This window comes from Amphiura filiformis, chromosome 9, assembly GCF_039555335.1.
Source record: "Amphiura filiformis chromosome 9, Afil_fr2py, whole genome shotgun sequence".
NCBI lineage: Eukaryota > Metazoa > Echinodermata > Ophiuroidea > Amphilepidida > Amphiuridae > Amphiura > Amphiura filiformis.
The window spans coordinates 34,485,235-34,506,385 of NC_092636.1; the positions used below are offsets into that span (position 1 = coordinate 34,485,235).

The 21,151-nt window shown below is 34.8% G+C and overlaps 1 protein-coding gene across 4 annotated transcripts in view; it reads left to right on the forward strand.

The window, feature by feature from the left end:
- Positions 1 to 922: 922 nt before the first annotated feature.
- Positions 923 to 21,151, forward strand: part of LOC140160914 (tripartite motif-containing protein 2-like) — a 66,632-nt gene continuing 46,403 nt past the window's right edge. The window contains exons 1-3 of one of the 4 annotated variants that reach the window (XM_072184249.1): positions 923 to 1,104; positions 4,998 to 5,119; positions 7,560 to 7,737. The gene's annotated coding sequence lies outside the window, so the exon portion shown is untranslated. Of the gene's footprint in view, positions 1,105 to 4,997; positions 5,120 to 7,478; positions 7,738 to 7,764; positions 7,837 to 20,560; positions 20,674 to 21,151 lie in introns of those variants that run through there. The other 3 variants (XM_072184250.1, XM_072184252.1, XM_072184253.1) reach the window with 3 other exon arrangements.

The window sequence follows — 21,151 nt, forward strand, 5'->3', positions numbered from 1 at the left end:
GGGGGGGGGGGGCATTTGGCCTGAACTGTCAAAAAGTTGCTCAAAACAAAAAATGAGTCATTTTGTCAAAAAGTAGAGAGGACACCATCCCACAGGATGGATGCCTGTGGTACCAAGTATGCATTCATGAAAGAAGTGAGTGTACTCTTAATATTCATGTACAACAGCACATTTATAGTTGTAGTTATATGACAATAAATGATAATCAAAAAGAAAACTTATAGTGTAAACAAAATGAGTTTTAAAAAGAGCAAATATTTTGTTTATATTTAAACCAATTATGTCTGTATAAATGAAGAAAAGGAACACTTATTTTCTTGACTATTGAATACACCGATGATAATGGGGAAATATGAGGTTGAGACAAATAAAACTACAATGATCATTTTCACATTGTTTTATATTACAAAATATTTCAAGTGACAAAATAAATAAACATTGCTATCACCACAGTATCAAAATAGGAATTTGAAATCCCTTTAAATCTCCAAAGTTGTACTGGGTATTCCAGTTGAAATCCATACACCCCATAGAAGAGATGACTGTAATCTCCCACAAATTGTGAATATCAATTTATCAAATGGGATTACCTGAGAGCTCCTGAGTGAGTGATTCCATTTGAAATATATACCCCTGTGTGGGTCATGTCTTCCATAGGGGTATGGATTTCAAGTGCAATAGCTCAATTACCTAATGGAACGATGAGGATATCATGAACTTGGACACAACTCATGCATATCTTGGCAGTTGACAAATTTGTGCATGTGGAGATGTGGGTGAATGCAGCCACATACCATCACACACAGAAGCAAAATTTTATTTATGAGAGGTTAGACTTAATGGGAATTTTTGTTTTTGTTGGAGGGGCGGGTCTGCCTACACACATACTTCTACAAGCTTACTGGTTTAAGATCATGCACTTTTTGTCTATGTGCACTGCTTGCTGAGCGGTTTTGATCTATGAACTCATCGGCCTGGCTGGTTGTTTGGGATCAGTAGTGCCTACCAATTTAACAAATTATCATTAATTTTCACTTTTCAGGAGAGATTTTACCAGATTGACAGAGGAATGTTTTCAATGGATATTAATACTAGCACTTTATGGTGAGTAGTATTTGTAGAAGGATCTGTTGCCTGTTTACATACAAAATTACAATTTAAAGGTGTGTTTTGTGATTCTAGCTTAAGGCTACATGCTCTTTTTGGTTGAAATTTTTGGCGGGAAATAATCCCGCCAAAACATTAAAGTAATCTTTTCCCACAACTAAATATCATAGTCAGGAAATTAATGATGCATCTGGTAGCTTAGATCATAACTTTCATTGCACTTAGTTGCAATTATCCCAGAAAATTCTTGATTTGTTTTTACAGAGTCTTGAATTGTCGATGTTTTTGATCAAAAAACATCACTCGGTGTATTTTGAAACTCGTGGCATTAACTCTTCTCAAATTAGCCCCATATCATAATTTATTATATGCATGTGTAGCAAACACCAATGGGAATAATTGGACGTTGTTTATGGAGCCTAAATTTGGTTTGATTTTATTTCACAATAATTCTAAGGTGAGAATTTTGACCTGACATTTACTTTTTGGATTTCAAATTTAAATTTATTGATATACATATTTTGAATAAATAAAGAGCACGCTTACCTTTCTGCAACTCTTCCCGGTATCATTAAGCATCTGCTGATAACCAACATTTTAGCTGAAAACAGTCCCTCCTATCATTTTTGAACAAAATATGGTTCAAAAGTCCGTACGCTGCGTGTATAAACTAGCACAGCGAGATAACGAACAGAGCTATTTACGGTGGGGTATCTATTATAAGCTATTAGGCTAGGCCTATAGTATATCTTCCCGCAAGTGACAAGATGTGTCAAGCAGGGCGGTATATTCAAACGCTATTGTCTGGATCATTGAGTATCGATTGAGCACGTATACATGCAGCACGGATGTGTGTGGTCCTCCCAGGTTTTGACATAAATTACAAATGACGCCGTGAATGACCCAGCGTTTTCATTTTATTATTCCTAAATTAATAAATGCGTTTATCACGAGTGCTAAGAGTTGTACCAGTTCAATTCATCAAAATTAATTTGTATTAAATGAAAAACAAACAGACAAGTAGAGTCATATGTCTTTCTATGACCGTATTCCTACCAAAATCAAAATCAAAATGATTTTCAATACACTAGAAACGTGTTGATATGTATATCTTTGAAAATCGCCGAATGTTAACCACAGTCACCGTGGCACAGCATAGGCATCTTTAGCATTCAGTGAAATTGGCAGTGGTTTGAACCCCGGTGAAAATTTTGGTATTTTTTATTCTTTTTACTAATGCGCTGTGCCGTTTTACAAACACGCCCCTGAATGAAACTCATGGGCATGTACCCTTAAAGGAAGTGTCCGGCAATCACAACATTAGGTCTTATATGTTAGAACAATAATTATCAAGCACGAATCACATGGTTTTATTTCAATCAAACTCATATTAACCATAAAGCGAATAAAAACAGCCGTCTCTCAACACGCGATATTCAAAAATTTCGGCGCCGAAATGTTCTAGAGCAGTGACGTCATGGTTATTTGTGCTCATTTGTCGACAGGCTTCATTGAACTATTGGGACGCCACTGCTCTAGACAATTCCGGTAGCGAATTTTGAATATCGCGTGTTGAGAGATGGCTGTTTTATTCGCTTTTATGGTTAATATGAGTTTGTATGAAATAAAACCATGTGATTCGTGCTTGATAATTATTTTTCTAACATATAAGGCTTAATGTTGTGATTACCGGACACTTCCTTTAAAGCATCCTTTTATGATATGTTTGAGTAGATATCCACAAAAAAAAATTTATTCGTAAAGTTTCACTTGATTCTGATTTTGCGTTTATGTATTACATAGCTCCAGAGGTCACTATGCTGTAATTTTGTTGTTTTTAACATAAATACAAATTTGGCAATATTTTTGCTGAGTCAAGAAATTATTTGCACACAAACATGTAGCGAACTGGTTTCCGGTGGTTAAAAAATCCTCAATGTTTTTTGTGGGAAATGAGGCTATGGATCACTTAAATGCCCCTTTAAATGTTTTTTTGTAACATTGCCAAAAACTTTATTGCAAAAGATTATTATGTGAAAATGTCAAGCATTGACATTTGATCATTGACATTTATACCAAATTGTTTCCAAATTCTTAAAATTAGAGCTATAATGTTGACAAAAAAGCCAGCTGCCAGCTTGAGCCTTCCACATTTTACAAAGGCAGCAGTCCAGCAGATGTGGATGCACTGTGTGGTCATGGTTGCTGAAGTGTGTCAAGAAGGACCTGACAATGAGTAGTACAAGGGCGGTCAAAAGTTCAGTAGAACTCGGTATGCTACTTTGTCGCACTGTATTGAATTTAGTCTCATTTGAAAGCTTGTTCCTTCAAAACATTACTGCAAAGATATTAGATTTTTGCATCACTGTATGTGGGCAGGACACTCTTCAGAGGAAGCCTACCTCCATGAATTCACAGGTACTACCAAAAGTGAATACAGGGTCATTATGGAACTTTCTCTTGACAGCGGTAAAAACTCAAATGAAATTTAACAATGCACAGTTGATGTAAATGGTAATGAAGCTCTTGGTATTCAACAGCAACAAAATGGTTCTTAGAGTTCAAGAATGTAATGAGCGTCCTTGAAGATCATCCAAGGTTCAAAAGACTTGCTGACGTACGTGCTGGTACAGTGGCATTGATAATGAATAAAGAGCAAAATAAGAAAGATGAGATAGCCACAAAATATGACAACTCTGATGAACAATGATGAATGTGTTTTCAACATTAATCCATTAACATTGGGTATTCCAGGGTGTCTTCTAGATGGGGGTCCAAGAATCTTCATGTACAAAATTGATACCAATTGACATATTCAGGTCCACACCTTCTATACACTTAGAATGAGGACCGAGGCAAGTTTATTCTATATGTGGCTAAAGGTGATAAGACATACATTAATCACTGGAATTACGAGTGCATTTAGTGGAAGCACCTTGATCTCCCACCCCTAAGAAGATCATCACTCGGTCACAATAGTGCAAGGTCTTCATCGCTGTTTCTGAGATCCAGGGAGAGTCTTGATGACAGATCATTTGCAAAATGAAAGTACAATAATAGGCATATATCATACAATTTTGATAGCAAAATTGAGGCAAGCCATCATGTGAAGAAGGTTGATGGGAGGATTGTGTCCTGTACGCTATTCTTAGTTTGTCAAGCTGCCATTCATAACACAGGGGTCAGTTAACTAAAGTAACCACATTGTGGTTCAGGCATGGCCTTCAGTTAGTGAAACCTATTTTAGAATTTTAAGTCCTATCTTCATAATATTAGGTTTGCTGGTGATCAATGCTGGTGAGCTTTCACTGAAGAGTGGCTCAAGGAGCTATCGGAAGACTTCCATTTTGTTGACATAGAAGGTTTCAAGAAAAATTGCGATGGGTGCATTAAGGTTCGTAGTGACCATGCTCAAGAGTGAGTTAGAAAGAATTTGGCTAGTACTCTATCAAGTACCTTGTTCTACGAACTTATTGACCGCCCATCGTAGTTTAGTGAAGGACTAACTTGACCCATGGACTTTTGACAGTGTGTCCACATCCTCATAAATGTATGTTATGCGTTCTGTGGGTGTACGGATCTTTCAAGTTTTTTTTGCAAGCATATTTACTATACTAAATATTTTCAGCCAAAATTAATGAATTTTCACCTGAAAATGGCTGATTTATAACATGATTTTAGCAAAAAAATTTAAAAAATCTCTAAAATGCAAATTCTGGGCCGGTCTGGCCCGTAGAACAGGTTTTTGTTTGTTTGTTGTTGTTTTTTTGCATTAATCAAGAAATCGGTCAAAAAATTGTTACAAATCAAACCTGACCAAGTCTAGATTATCAACAATTTATAAGAAATTTGACATCACATTACGGAAATAAAATGGTTTACCATTTCAGGTTTTTCTCAGGTAGCTGCTGATGTAGGGGGTCTGCTGTGTTGATAATCCCAAGGATTACTGAGGTGAAAGAATTAACTTGACCAATTCATTGACTCGTGCATGACAGAAATAATTAGGAAGGTAAGGTTTTCTTTATATAGTTTTCAGTTAATTGATTACTTACTTGATGTCTACATAATGTTTCTTAGAATTCTGAGTAGCACATCTCATAGTAAACTTGTACCTAAATGACACACAAATCCTAGTAAACACAAAAATGTTTAATAATTTTGATTATTATTTTGAAATTTGCGATATAATGCAAATTTTGTGGCAAATTATTAAAATTTGATATTTTTTTAATTTTTGATATTTAACAGTCCTCAAAGTTAACTATTAACAGTCCTCAAAGTAAACTTAATTAATCTAATGATATGTACTTACACTTTTACAGTGTATGTAGCTGGGAGGAAAAGCAGACGATCATATGTTTCTGCAAATATTTTGGCAAAATATTTTGTCAACACTTGGATAACATTATGTTAGAAAGATTTGCAGCAAGTTTTCAAAAATGTTTAGTATACAAATATTGAATGTTTATAACGACAATGATAAGAATATTTTCATTCATTGAAATATGGACTGTTCCATTCAACGAGGCTTTGCCGAGTTGAATGGAACAGTTCATATTACAACCGAATGGAAAGAATAAAAGCATTCAATATTTTGTTTTGTATAACTCATATAATAAGTTCCTTTCTTCCACCTAATTTTATAAATCACCAGGAAAACAAAATAAATTAACAAGTATCTAAATGTATATTTATTTTAGAAGCAACACCCGCACCTATAATTGGCGAGTCGAGGTGGAAACCTCCTGTGTCTGTCAGCGTTGCTTATGGTAGCTGCGCATCGGTGCAATGGAAAAATGACTAGTCCTTTTTTGCAGCTGGCCACTAAAAATAGCAGAAATAATCAACAGTAATTCCCTGATCAAATGATAAGAAACTTTGTATGAGTTATATAATATATATATATATTGAATGTTTATGAGTACAATGATAAAAATATTTTCATGAGGTGAATTATGGACAGTTCATATTTGAAAATATTTTATCCATTTGAACAAATAAAATCATTCAATATTTGTTTTATATAACTCGTACATAAATTTCTTTTCTTCCACTGAATTTTATAAACCACAAGAAAAACAAAATAAGTAAAAAAAATATATACCCTATATTTATTTTAGAAGCAGCACCCACATCAATAATCGGCGAGTCAAGGTGGGCACCGTGAGCGCTACATGTACACACTTGTGTTTGTCAGCGTTATCATGGTAGCTGCACAATGATAAGTGAACTATTGCACTCACATGAAGTGCAATTTTAGTCTTTTTGCTCAAAATAGCACAAATAATCAATAGTTATTGACCAATCAAATGACAAGAATCTTTGTATGAGTTATATAAAATGTTATGCAAACATTTTATACCCTTTATAGACCCTGACATTTAGACATTTTCTGTAAAATATTTTCTATTTGCTGGAGCTCCCTCAACAATTCCTGTGCACTAGTTTTGCATTATGTTTTATATCCTGATTCATAAACCTATAATTGTAATCTAAGTTAAGTTTAATTTTTAGAAAAAAGATGGAAAGAACATTAGAATAAGGAAGGATGGTAGAAAGTAAAAAAAGAAGGGACGAAAAAAACAGGAAGGAAGGAAGAGCAGTGGAACCAGCTACTGGCACTTTAATGAACCCATTATCGTGATTATACAACTAATCTCATTCTCCATAACAATTTCTCCTGTATTTATAGCCCATTATCATCCTTGTGTATCTAAGCTATGTACCATCAGGGATATGTTTCATACTAACAAAATAAATATTAGATTACTTGTAATAATTTACAATGTGAATATAGAGAAAAGTATTTTGTGACCAATTTTTCTTGCTAATGGCAGGGTATCGTGTTTTACATTGATCAAAATTTTAGTGTGAAATTTTGCTGTTTTATATTTTGTTCAAGGTAAATGTCAGATCCGTGAAGTTAAAAATCTTGTGAACATATTTTGTGACATAGAGGAACATGTAGGTCTTTGAAACAGCACATATTATAAATGAAAAAACTGCTCAAAATCACAAAATTCAGATAAAATAAATAGTGCTAGAATATCCCACCACACAGTACATACTATATATTCTTGAAATGCTGATGAAATTCAATATCAATTTATTCTTGTACATCAAAAAGGCAAAAGGTGAAAAAAATGTACTAATTCAGTGGTATCTCTTTGAAGATGAACTTCATCCATATAACTCCACTCATCTGTGACTGGCAAATAGCCACAGCTCATGCTGTTTGCGTGCTTAGAACAGGAATAGTAATGTACATATGTATGAGAAAGCATCAGACCGGTGACAAACAAGCCTCATACTTTCTAGACAAGATAAATAAGTTGTGTTTTTAAACAGGCATTCATTGAGAACCCTGCAAGCATTGCACGTGGATGTCCAGGTGTGCCGATGTAATTTGAATTGACTCGAAATGTCATATTTTTTTCTTACACCTTCAGATGGGGCTATGATAAGCTTGCTGAATTCTTGTGAAGTATTTTATTGGGGATGTGGAGTGGCTAGAGAACTTGGTGTTGAATTTGGATGTGGATAGGACATCTATCATCACTGTTGCACTGTGTATGTTTGTGTTTCAATGTGGAAATGATTGGATTGCCAGGAGCTAAACATCAACAGGTAATTATACACATGTTTTGACATTTACCGTTACATCTGTCTGTCTAGCCATGTGTGGTGTGGGGGTGTTTGGCGCATGGGGGTGTGTATGTACGTTTTGTAAGTACTTTCAAATTTAATATCCTCTTTTGATGTGCTTCCGAGGGTGTGTGTGTGTATGGGGGTGCGGGGGTGTCTGTAGGGGTGATCATACAGCAGACATAGGGGTGTAACAAGGGGCCATGCCCATGGGCGTTGGAAGCCTGCAGCTTAGATGCACACAGGCCAAATGTTACCTCTTTTTCCTAGTTGGAAATTTCTTTTTTTTTCTTTAAAAAATGGGGCTCTGAATTTTCATCTTGTGTGTGGGGCATCTCCCAGCCACCTTGGCTATGGATGCACCATTATCCAATATAGTTGTCAATAAGGGGTGCAAAATGTGTGAAATTGAAAATGTACTTAATTTACCCCATTAAAACTACAAAAAGCATTGCATGTAAGATGATCAGTTATGTGATTGTCAATTCTTCATCATGGTATATGCTTGATCTTATATTAATTATATTCAAACATGTCTTCCTTCATTCTGGTTACTAGTATTATATTGTTCTAAATGTCAGACGGTTTTATTGATTATAAAATGTACCTCATATGACATGTTCTGATAATGTAAATATAGTCGCAAATTTGAGGTGATACGTGAAATCAAACGTTGCAAGTTACTATAAGGGAAATCCTGTACATGCAAGCACTAAAAATATTAAGGGTTGTGAATTGTGATGGGTTTTTGCAATTTATAAAAATATGTTTTGATTTAAAGGGGCATTTCGTGATCCACAGCCTCATCCCCCACTTTTCTAAAAAAGTTGAGATTTTTATATCACTGGAATACTCTGGCTACATAATGTTTATGTACAAAATATTTCTTGCAGATTAATTCGTTTAGCAAAGATATCATGAAATTTGAATTTCGTTCTGGTGCACCAGAACGAAATTACAACGTATTGTCTATGGAGCAGTGTAATACACATAATCATGCATAACTCGCAAAGCATAAAATCGGAATCAACTGAAATTTTGGGAATATTCATTTTTCGTGGATATGTACTGAAAAATGTCATAAAAAGAGGATGCTAGGATCAATAAATATTCCTTTAAACTGATATTTTCATTACTGTCATAAATATATTATAGTTTTTAGTTTGAAAGTGTGTTTTCAAAATATTTGAGACCAAAATATACTGATTTTATTTAAATCTATTTTTTGGTATTTTATTATTTATGATTTGATTATTTATGAATTATTATTGTTAAATTATTTATTTACCTTTTATCTATTTATTTCTTTTATTTTCTATTAATAATTTATTTAGACATGTCATTTGTGCAACACGTATGCATATATTTCACAATACAAATTACTTGGGTTAATAATACCACAACCATCATATCGATTAATTAATTACCAGCGGGATTACCAGCAATAAAGCTAATGCTTAATCACAAGTCATTTGTTTTAAAGGCACATTGATTTGCAAAATCAGACAATTACAAAACAACCCAAACAAAATGAGCAAGGGGCGAGCGACTGCCTCAACAAAATGTGGCCATCTGGATCCCCCACCTTTCCATGCTGTTGTAGAACTGTTATTGTTGTTGTTGTTGTTGTTGTTGTTGTTGTTGTTGTTGTTGTTTTAACTTTTTCATCTATACAAAGGAATGTTATTGAAAATCATGCACTATTGTATTTTAAAATTAATAGGTGTGACTTCTTTGCATTTTTTTTGGCTTGTCAGTTTTGAGGACCAAGATACAATAAACAAAATTCCAGCTATGCGACAGATCTAAAATGAGATGTTAGCATTTTGGTGAGAACCTCAGGTGTGCTAATAATAAGACCCTGCAAGTGATACAAACCGTAACCTATTATAAAGTTGAACATTTCAGTCAATGTTGGAAGTGTCTGTCCATACTGACACTTACAGCAACACACAATTGAATGGAGATTTACATTTTCTTTAAAATACTGTTTTCATCCTTAATTTTCAAAATTTCCATGTTTTTTTACTTCAAAACTCGAAAATGAAAAATGTCACCATGTGAAGGGATTCACAGATCATACACAAATGTCAAATATTTTATGCCTTCGTGGAGGATCACTGATATTTAGTACCTTTAATATTTTAATACCATTATAACCTAGACTGATCAATCAATTCCTATTCCATCTCTCTTACAGGGAGTATTGGCATATATAATCTTCAATGATTCTAGTTATATGTATATTAGCTTATATTTCACAAAGCCAGTGTCAAGGTTTGGCAAGTAAATTTCTGTAAATCTGTATTAACGCAGTAGCAGGATATACTTAATTTTGAGATAATATAACATTTGCAAACTAAGAAAGAGGATGCTCTTTTAGTGATCATAAACTGTGAATTTAAACATTGTTTTTACATCATTGTATAATTGTTTTCTTTTAAAATCGCTATATTTCATGGTTTGAAAGACTGTTTTGGCATTTTTTTGACATCATTGGATATATATTTTTTTCAAAATTAACATATCGCATAGATTGACAGAGAGTTATAATGGTTTACTGTTGTATTTACATAAGTACATTAGAATAATCTAAAGGGACATTCATAGAGATGCATAAAATATTACAGTGAATGATACGGCTACTGTCCTATGGCAATTTTCTGCAAAATGTATGTGTCTGTCATTTAATTAAATAATCTTACAGGTGCATAGGCTATATATTTGCACATTACATAATAAGTGATTTAATTAATAAATATATTTACAGGATTTATGAATTGGGGTCTCTCTTAAATTGCTCACCAAATCAAATTATTTTACAGCATATGTCTGTGAAGAATGTTAGAGCGCTTCCTCCCATTGGACCCATTTTTACATCTGGGGCCAGAGTCGCGCCCAATGGTTTAGGCCCTTCACAATTGATTCTGAGTTTACTGTTCAAGATTTTAAAAATAGGACGAGGTGACTTTTAATTATTAATTATTAATTATCTATTATTTTTTTTTATTTAGTTTTAGTTATCACAACCAATTATCAACCCACTTTGACTGGAGCCGGCATTTAATTATTCTATTACTATGCTTACTTTTACACATAGTATAAGGTGTAGTTATGCTGTTCATCATTATTGTTGATATGATTCATGTTAGAAAGTAACAAGTAAAAGTCATTAAAAGCTCTTTTAAAGGAGAAAATGCAAAATATAAATAAAATAATTAAATATTTTGCAATATTCAATTTTGGACGTGGGCGGTTAACAGTAAACTAAGAATTATTTGTGAAGAGCCTTAACACAATTTAGTGACATTTTTACACAATTTAAAAAAAATGAAATTAACCTCCAGATAGGTGAAAGTTTTTTAATTAAAAAAAAGAACCCATTTTGATACCAAAATTGACCTAGAAAAGGTGAGCAATTGACAAATCAGACACCTGAAAATGAGACCCATATTAACAACACATCCCTGGTACTGGGTGTGTGTTGGGGTAGAAATATCTATCCTCCATCAAGTTTGAATTGAAATACAAAAGACAAGTAAACACATTGTCACTGTGATAATTCCGGGAATAATTTGCTTGAAATCAAAAAAGTTCTGATGTAAAGCCTGGGATGTAAAGGCCTTCCAAGAATTTCAAATGTTTTAAAATTTCAAATATGAAAACAGCAAGATAAAAATCACTCCTTAAAATTATTATATGATCACGTTCAACTAACATTAATTTTACCAGAGTTGCATTACCGTAAGGTACTCTGACCTTTACGAGATATTTACGCATCATTGAGATAACTTGAGTCTACATTTATTCTACACTTTCTATGTGAAACCGAGCCAAGTCATGAAACATTAATATCACGTCACAGGAAATTTGACTACTGCAGATCAAACACGTTCATTTTTCACACACCACAAATTTTTGCAAATGGTTTTTAAAGGTTACAAAGTAAAATTGAATAATTTTTCGAAAAGGTTGGAACAATTTCTCACGTACCAAGACCTGACTTTTTCTTGTTTGTGAAAGAATGTTGAATGATAATATTGACACCAGATATATAGGGCCTTACTCATACAGTACCAAATTCCTATTGATGCCACCCTGGAGGTACACTGCTGCCCAACTACTTCATTGGTACTCTAGAGTAATTCTGTGGGTACTCTAGAGTACACATATTGGGATCGCACATACAGTACACACACACACTGGCACAGGATTGATATTGGACTGGTACACTCTAGTAGCCACAGAGTAGCTGGGCAGCACGGTGTACCACTGGTAGGCATCAATAGGAATCTAGTCGTGTATTCATTCTTCCATGATGATATATTTACCTCACAGGTGAGAAAGATACTGTTACGCTTAATAATTCAGGTAGATTCCCCTGATGTGCACAAGAGATGTGCTCATTAATAACTCATAACATGATCTATAGGAAATTATGGTTTCCCCTTTTCACATGGATCATGATTAATACAATGGAAATTACTTGAGCTTTAGTTGTAAAATGTAGGAAAATTATTGAAATGTACACTTGTAGAGCATTTTAGTTACAGTAAATGTTGTATGACAGGGCCATACAACATTTGCACATTGCGTAACATCTTTATGGAGACCTTATTCCTTGTGGCAGCATTTTTAGAGTCCCACAAAGAAAAAGTATGTAAAATATACTAATTTATGCAAATTAAATTGAAATTACGCTAATTAGTTTGTAATACTATATATTTTATATTACACTTTATTCTGTAAAAATTAATGTAAAAATTAATATAAAGAAAACTTTTATACCTATAAAATTGTGTAAGTAGCCAAGTTTTTCAGTTTTTACCTAAAAGAGTATCACTTCAATTCAGGGCGGTAGCAAGCGGGGCGGCCAGGGATGCCATGGCCGCCCCACTTTTTGAGAAATTTGTTATGTTTTCTTTTATATCTCTATTTCAATTTGGGCATATATTTGTAATTTGGCCGCCCCACATTTTTCAACCTTGCTACGGCCCTGCTTCAATTTACCTTTTGAATATAGAACATAAAATGAAACATCGTTTGTTCAATATAAAACTTCAAAAGTTAAAATTACATAAAGATTGAACTTGAACCTTATCAGTACCTCCTGTCACTGTATACAGTAGTATTTTCTCTGGCCTCTCTTGGAATATATACTGACAATCTTGTGTAAATCTAACACCAATTTGATTGTTGTCAATATTCAAGTCAGTTGCTTCTATGCTGACCTACAGCAAGCCCACTCCTAATCTGAGAAGATTATTTTACATGTCAAATTTACTATTCAAATTTGAAGAAGAAACGCTATCATATTCTATTCTGTAGAGACTATTTGCAGGCCCGTAGCCAGCCCTCCGAGTTAGGGGGTTCGTTTTTGCAGATTTCTGTTAAGTATAACTGATGAGTAATGGCCGTGTAGCGGGCATCGCGCCGCGGAAGCGCGGTGCAGGGGGGTGTCTGAGGGGGGATGTTCCCCCCTCCGAAATGGAAGAATTTTGAAAAATGTAGTCCCAATTGAAGGCATTTGGTGCACACTTTTTACATTATTATCAGAAATATTGTGGTTTCAATTTATTATTGCAAAGAGTCAAATTAGCACGGTTAAAACAAGAAAAAGATGCAAATCAGGCGCCGGGGGTGTCTGAGCTTAGGGGACGTGCCCCCCTCAGAATTTGATTTATTCTGAAAATGTAGTCCCAATTAAAGGCGGTGCGCCATTTTTACCTAGTATGGTTTCAATAATTATATTATAGCAAAGAGGCAAATTAGCGCTGTTAAAACAAGAAAGCGGTTGCAAATCAGGCACAGGGGGGTGTCTGAGGGGATGTGCCCCTCAGAATTGGAAGAATTTTGAAAAATGAAGTCCCAATTGAAGGCATTTGGTGCATCATTTTTACATTATTATCAGGAATATATGGATATATTATAGCAAAGAGGGAAATCAGAGCGGTCAAAACAAGAAAAAGTTGCAAATCAGGTGCTTTACTTCATCACAAATAATATCAATTATTTTCCTATGTTATATCACTCCATTCATCTCTGAACTAAGCTTTCTCGGTTATCGTTTTTTTGCACACCAAATAACTTTCAAAAAGTCTTCAAATCTAGATGAGACAAAGAGGCAAATAATCACTTTGCTGTATTTATAGCATTAATTATGTCATCATTTATATTTTCCCCATACATGTAGGCCTACATAAACTGGGCGTCGGGGGATTTTTCAAATCGTCCTGCTAATCTGATCCTAAAATGAATGGGAAAAATTCGGCCAAGCGAGAAAAATAACAATTTTGTGCTAAAATGGCCATTTCAACCACATTTCCAATGTTCTCCTTTTTTGTGTCAAAATTTTAGGGGGTTCGATCGAACCCCTCGAACCCCCCCTGGCTACGGGCCTGATTTGGTGTATATGTTTTGTGAATGATAATAATTTGTATGCACATTTTGTAATAAATTGTTCAAATGTATATGTATTTGGTTTGTGAAAGTTACATGTATTTGGATATAGTTGAATTGAAATGTCAATCTAATTATATGAAATCTGACAGCACCATCCATCTCGTGATCCATACACTTTTCCAAAGTCAAAAGGTGAACAACTTACATGAATGTGACACTATTAAATATTGCAACGCCCACATGTGCACACAACTTCATACATCATGATTGAATTCATGTTGAGCTAGCAATTGTAATGCATCCTTTGCCAGGTGTAGAAGTGTGAAAATGTTCATGTTTAAATTTGTTCACATTTTATATTAATTTAACTTACTGATACCACATTTTTTAAATGACACCATCAAGTGGTATGGTTATAATGTTAAATATGCATTTTGGGCTGGGTGCTTCACCAAAGAAATATTTATTCAGGATAAAGAAAAGTATGATATGTGCAAAATGACAGAAATTGATGTGCTAGCTCCTGTTCATGATACTTGACATTCATCTAGTAGTGCAACATGTGACAAGTTTGCTGATCATATTTTGATTGATTGTATTATCTGTTGAATTTGTTTGGATGTCCTCTGCATGTCAAATAAATATAATGTGACTTGACTTCACGGTTGGTTCGATTTAACTGGTGTTGTGGAGCAAAATGCTCCCCATTTTGGACAACCTGCTACACAAATTTCAGCTTGTATAGCAATTTTTACAATGTAAACATATATGCTAATATTATAAGAACATCACCTGAATAAGGTTTTTGCTAAAAATTGCTACGCAAATTTTTCGAAGTAAATCGAACCCTCCTTGACTTTCACCTGTGTAATTCAGTACTTCTTTCCAACTCCCATGTGCACAGTTCGAATCAGGGGACTGCAAACATTTAGAAAACATTATTCCTCAGTAGCTCTCAGTCAACAAAGGCAAGTTAATAATGTTTCTCAATACAAAGGTGCCTTATTGGCCATCATGTCTTCACATGCTTTTCGCTTTACACAATTGCTGTATCTTGGCAGGATGTGTATCACTTTAAAACTGGCTTTAATGCTCTGTGCATTCACAAAGATGAAGGTGAATGTTTGGTTTCATGGGGGGGGGGGGGTCAAATGGGTTTTTGGAGAGTAAACATTATACCTTGGACTTTTTCTGCAGTCCAAAGAAGGAGAACCAGGGGACTATGGCAGCTGTCTGGCAGTCAGGTAATAATTTGTCTATCTGGCATTCAGGTAATTGTCTATTTAGTTCAGGGTATCAGTTGGGAGCATCTTCTTGTACTTCCATGGTTGGAGGAATCGAGAAGTTGTGTCTCAACTTGTGAGATACTGCATACATATCTCCTCTCACATGACCATTTGGTTCATTGAGATTGAGACTACCTATAAATATCAGGTGTCAACAGTGAACTTGACATTGCAATCAACTGCGCCCTGTGAATTCCTCTGCATGCAGTCCTTATTATTTATGACTCACAAATCAAATTTTAATTTTTGTTCACCCAAGGTAAAATGGATACTAAATGTGAGGCCTAATAGAGCGTGTTTCTACAGGCGCACCGCTAAGTTACCGCTAAATGGATAACGCTATCTTACCGTTATCTTACCGTTTAACCGGCTGTTTCCACAGACAGGTTTTTGCCGTTGGCGTGTTCATACCGTTTTTAAAAGTGTATTTTGTCTTACCTTTTACGGTATATATGGCCAAAATCTTGCATCGTAGGCCTAGAAATAAATGCTAGAATGGATTGTTTAATGCTTGATTATTGCTAAATAATCACTTTTTTTTGTTATATTTTGCAAACCAACAGAAAAGTTTTACATTTTACACAGTTTTTCACTATTTTGTAGCATTTACAAATTTCCGTGAGCAAACCCCGAATACCGTGAGTTTTTCTGTTTTTCCGTATCATGAAGAAATTGTGGCTTTACATAATAGTTTGGACTTGTTATGTTGCCCATGCTGTTATTAACGTTTTTGTCATGTCGTCTGTCCAATTAACATGTTGATTAACAGCCATTTTGTTTGATCTTGCTCAATAATCGGCAAGTTACCGCTTAGGTCTGTTTCCACAGAAAATCTACCCGCTTCGTCAACGGCAAAAACCTACTCCAACGAGGTTTCCGTTGGCGATGAAAAGGCGTTGGAAAAAGGCGTTGGAGGCTGTTTCCACAGGAGTGATTAGCGGTTCCATACCGTTTCCAAAACGGTATTTGGCTCTGTAGAAACACGCTCATAGTGATGCAATGATGTAGCCAGTATCTGGAGGCAATAGATTGTATGCATAGGAATATAGGGTGAGGGCCCAGTTGATGAGGGGGATTGCAAATGTACTGGATGCTATAAAATTATGTTACTTGTTTTAGGCACAAAAAAAAAGGTTAGTCTCAAAGCTCACGAGTATTTTGAAAACAAATGCGAAATGCGATTTTTTTTATTCCCGACTTGGTATTTTGATAACGAAATCTGATTTTCTCTTAATTTTTCCAGGAAAAATGAAAAAAAAAATTGATATAAAAAAAATTTGTGTGATTTTACAAATGTGCGCACAAGCTTTGAGATGAACCCTTTTTTTGCCTTATTCCCATTTAGTTGTCAGTATTTTATAATGGAGAAAGACATAGTAGCCTAGTCCTACTCAAATAGGAAAATAGGGTTTAGCAATGGGATAAGTTGGTAGGGCACTATTCCCCTGATAATGTTGAGGTAGATGTCATTTTGTGGACTCTTGCATGGCTATGGGTGTGAAACTCAATTGTCACCTAAATGTGAACCATTCTGACATTTTTATGTATATATTATTTACATGTTTAAATAATGAAGAAGGCGGCGGCCTATATGCTTCACCCTACCAGGGCGTAAGACAATGCGAGACACAAATTAATATATGCGAGGATCGTAAATAGACGATGCAAGCCCGAGAAATTATTATTTAAATGGCGTGTTTGGGGCTCAAGCAAACTTAGGACTCAGCGAGGATTGAACTCCGGTTGCTGGATTACCAGCGACCAGGGTTCAATCCCCACTGTTTTTACTAATTTTTTCTCTCTCAATATTTTCATATGTCAGTTTGCTCGAGCCCCAAACACGTCATTTAAATATATTATTTATTCAGATTAAGGTTTTACTGCCACAGATACATTTACTGCATTACTCCATATCATTTCTTGATTAATCTGAATTTTATCCAAAATATTTCAAAAGAAGCAAGAAATGCATTACCAGTTAGTAATCAGTTGCATTTCATTCCACTTGCTATGTGCCCAGCTATTTGAACAGTATACACCTATCCGACTTCGCCATTACTGCGGTGTCCCCGATGTAAAACTGCGGTGTCCCGAGGTCGGGGGTTCCATCCATTATTTATTGTGTGCTATACAGAATTGTACCCGGAATTGTACACAACAGTGATATTCAATACACAATCATGAGTATTGAATTACGAATTAAATCTCCCGCTCTGGTACATCTGTGTTGCCGTCAATAGAGGGCCAAATACAGTAAACGCTTCTCGGATTGGTGTATACAGTAGAATGTGCTCTCAAACTTTGCTGAGATTTCTTTAGCCTTTTTTATTCCAGTTGAAATCCATACACCCCCTTTAATAATCTCCCATACAGGAGGTGTGAATTTCAAATGGGGTTATCTGAATGGGTGAATCCATTTGAAATATACACTCTGTGTGGGAGATTATCATGTGTTACACTGCAGGGGTGTATGGATTTCAACTGGAATAGCCTATATTTATAATACTTTCATTATCAACTAAAATATACAATCTCGTCAACCTAAAGCAGTTGCTTGGTAGAAATACCAGACCTCATCAGCAAATAAGTCTGTTGAGATGATCTAAGATAAAGCCAGTGATATTTATTATTATCCTGAGGGTTCAAAAACATACTTCTTGAAATTAGAAAATGTTTAAAGGGACAATCAGGGATTTTATGTATATACAACATATTTTGCTTCTGGTATATGAAAAAATAAAATGTTAGCTTTTACTGTTAGATATGTCCCCTTTTAATTTTGAGCCGAACAACTTTGCAGGGTATGTTAGCTTAATAAAGTACATTACAATCGTGTGAAAACAGAATTTTGAAAAATAGTGAGGGTGTCCTCCTCAGCAAATGTTACAATATGGCTTAACATTAACAGTTTAAGTTTAAGTGTGTTTTGGGTATTTGTATGATGTTGCTTGCACTATATGTTCTTTAGACCATACTTTAATGTGTTTATTTGTGCATTTGGGCACTTAGATAGTACCGTTATCCTTTATTCAGATTTGATCTCCAAATAGCGTTGCAGTCGCGACTATATGGTGCCAGCTTACCAACTATTAAAAACGCTGTAATCATGCAACTCTACGCCAAATGATCAATAAGTGAAAATAGGTCAATTGATCATAATACCTCAAAAAAAGGGTTTCATTGCCCTTTCCTGGCCGACCAAAAAATCTGTCGTTTTTTTTTTCTTCTTTTTTTTTTCCAAAGAGAAAATGTAGACATTTTGATGCAGTTCTCAGCTAGCAATAAATATTGGTGAAATTTAGATCTTAAAAGGTGTAGACCCAATTTATTCACCTATAAATGTCAATGAATGCTGTAAAACAAATGCTGATCCACCACCGTACACAGAAAAATGGCAGCTGGATGTATTGTATACCTTCCCGACCAAGATGTATTGTAAAATGTTAAACGCCGTTGAGTGATTTTTGATATGGTTTATTCTGCAACATAAATTCCACCAAGCTTTGTATCAGAACAAAAGTTGGAACAATTTTCGCAAATTCAGTGTGTTCCTCTTGTGGGATTTTAGCATTCTTTGCAATCTTAAAAAAAAAAACCCTACCGAACCAAATATATTTTGAGCTGAAAGGGCAGACAGACCTTTTTGTTTTGCCTAATCATCATGCAATATTGCAAATATACCTCTTGTGTATAGGTATTTATTAGCCATGCAACACCATCAACTGCTCACATGCGTATGTTAATCCATACTCACAGTACTCCCATAATCTGACAGTCTCACATGCAGAACATACTTTTATCCTACCGTCATAATGGATGTCTAATTTTGTCTTCATAATAGATTGCTTTTAGGTTTGGAATTTTTACCATTTATCATGTTTGTTCTGAAAGTGGCAAAATCTGATTCGTTTTAGGATGCTCTTGTTAAGCACTATTAAAAATGACTTTGTTAATATATGTACATCTAAAGCATTGTTATAAGAAAGTGCATGTATGTTGGGGTGTGTCCCGGGGGTGTGTGGGGTACGTTTGTTTTCACTGACAAATGTGGACATTTCACTCATAAAGTGCGGCACCACAGCAACTATGGATGTCCATGGTCATAAGACAGCGCCCGCCAGAGGGCGGTACACGGTGTAATAATGCATATGGGGCATTATATAGGCCCCCATCGTAGGTGTAATACAAGGTCCACAGTTTGGTGATTAGATATATCGTCTTACCACAAAAGTGCATGCTTTCAATAGTAAAATGTCAGTGCGTAGAAGTCCAAGGATATGCTGTTAAATACATAGGAGGCTCATAGGGGCCACATTTGTTGGTGAAACGTCCCGGTGAAACGTGTAGGGGTGTGTGTGTGACCAACCAAATCTACTGTTTTCATACTAAATTAAAAGGTGATTAAAAAATTGACAAAAATATTATCAACGTGAGGTTTTTGAACCACATATCAATTAATTTACACTCTTGGTATTAATTGCATATATAAGAGTGCAAACAATCTTTATTTTTCACAGGTATGTAGCGCCATTTTACAGTGAAAATACTCCTATGTAGACATTTCAAATGTAATATTTTACAAAATTAAAAAAAAATCATAATAAAAGTCCAATCATATTAATTTGTAATATTAAGACAAATGACATTAAATTATGCATATGTCGCATAGACACATTGGCGTAAACACAGTGTAACTAAATGGTGTAAATAAATTAATGGATTTTAGAGTGTTAAAAGCATATGGATTTTGATCATGTTGGCCAGTCAGTCGTGTTGTTCACAACACCAGCTTTTATCACTACGGGCCCAAATAGTCTCATGTCCAGTGCCATAGTTCAATAACCTGCATTGCCGCACATAGCTCAAAAATTGACCTCAAGCTGTTGAGTATGAGTTTTTGTACCCAAACTATGCAAAGTTCATTTCATGTGTATACAAGCCTATTGAGGGTTATAGAACTGTGTATTGTTGTATGAGCATGTTGAAGATCCTATTGTATGGTGAGACAAATGGTAGAGCATGGCATTTTGTATATAGCAGTTTTTTGAATTAAATGGTAGAGTATACTGAGCACTTGGTAGTTGGAAGTTTTTGCTGGAGGCAAATATACAACAAATATAGTAGTCTATGTATGGTTTATGTGTGCTTCCAACCAACCATTAAAGATGTTTGCTTATGTGCTAAGATTACATGTCTGGGTTAGAGAAATAAGGATGGAGTTCAAAATGAGGTAGGTTATGGTTAAGGGTGCTATGCTAGATTTATTGCATTATCTATACATTCTAGAGCTATAGCATGATTTGAAGAAAAAAATTGGTATCCATACAGTGCTGCTCAGTTGTGTGTCAGATGCTTTATAGTGCACAGGCAAGCACTTGGGGAAAAGGGTGTGGATTCAGCACCAAAATGAATCAGATGGGTTTGAAAAAGCAATGAAAAAAATTGTTTTGGCTGCAACAAGGATTGTTGATGTCTTTCACACAAAAATTGTAGTGTTAAAAATACATGTTATGTTAAAAAACACATGTAGTGTTAAAAACAAAATTAAAAAGAATGCCCAAGTTTTTGAATTGACTGTATTTTACCATTGAGCGCAACTTGTCTTTATATTAATTTTCTTCGATTAATAGAAATTGTACCTTTCCAAGGTGAAAATGAAATTACTGTGGAATTAATGTTTACAAAATAATCATTGATTGTCGGCAATG